This window comes from Sinocyclocheilus rhinocerous, unplaced genomic scaffold (genome assembly GCF_001515625.1).
Source record: "Sinocyclocheilus rhinocerous isolate Xijiao unplaced genomic scaffold, SAMN03320098_v1.1 scaffold613, whole genome shotgun sequence".
Classification (NCBI taxonomy): domain Eukaryota; kingdom Metazoa; phylum Chordata; class Actinopteri; order Cypriniformes; family Cyprinidae; genus Sinocyclocheilus; species Sinocyclocheilus rhinocerous.
In genome coordinates this window covers 266,358-266,593 of record NW_015626869.1, presented here as the reverse complement: position 1 = coordinate 266,593, position 236 = coordinate 266,358, and positions in this window count along the sequence as shown.

Here is a 236-nt window from a genome sequence, read left to right as displayed (position 1 = left end):
AAGATTTTTTCCAACACTTTAGACAGGATACTAGCTAAAGCTATATGTCTATAATTATCTAAATTACCTACCATTCCAGCTTTGTTCTTAACTGGCACTAACAGAACAGACAACATTGAATCTGGTAACACACCTTGTCAGACAGACAAGACGTGCAAGTATCAAACTTAAGTCTTATTAATTGATACATTAAGTATTGCACCTTTCTTTTTACAAAGGTGTGTTTGAACTAAGAA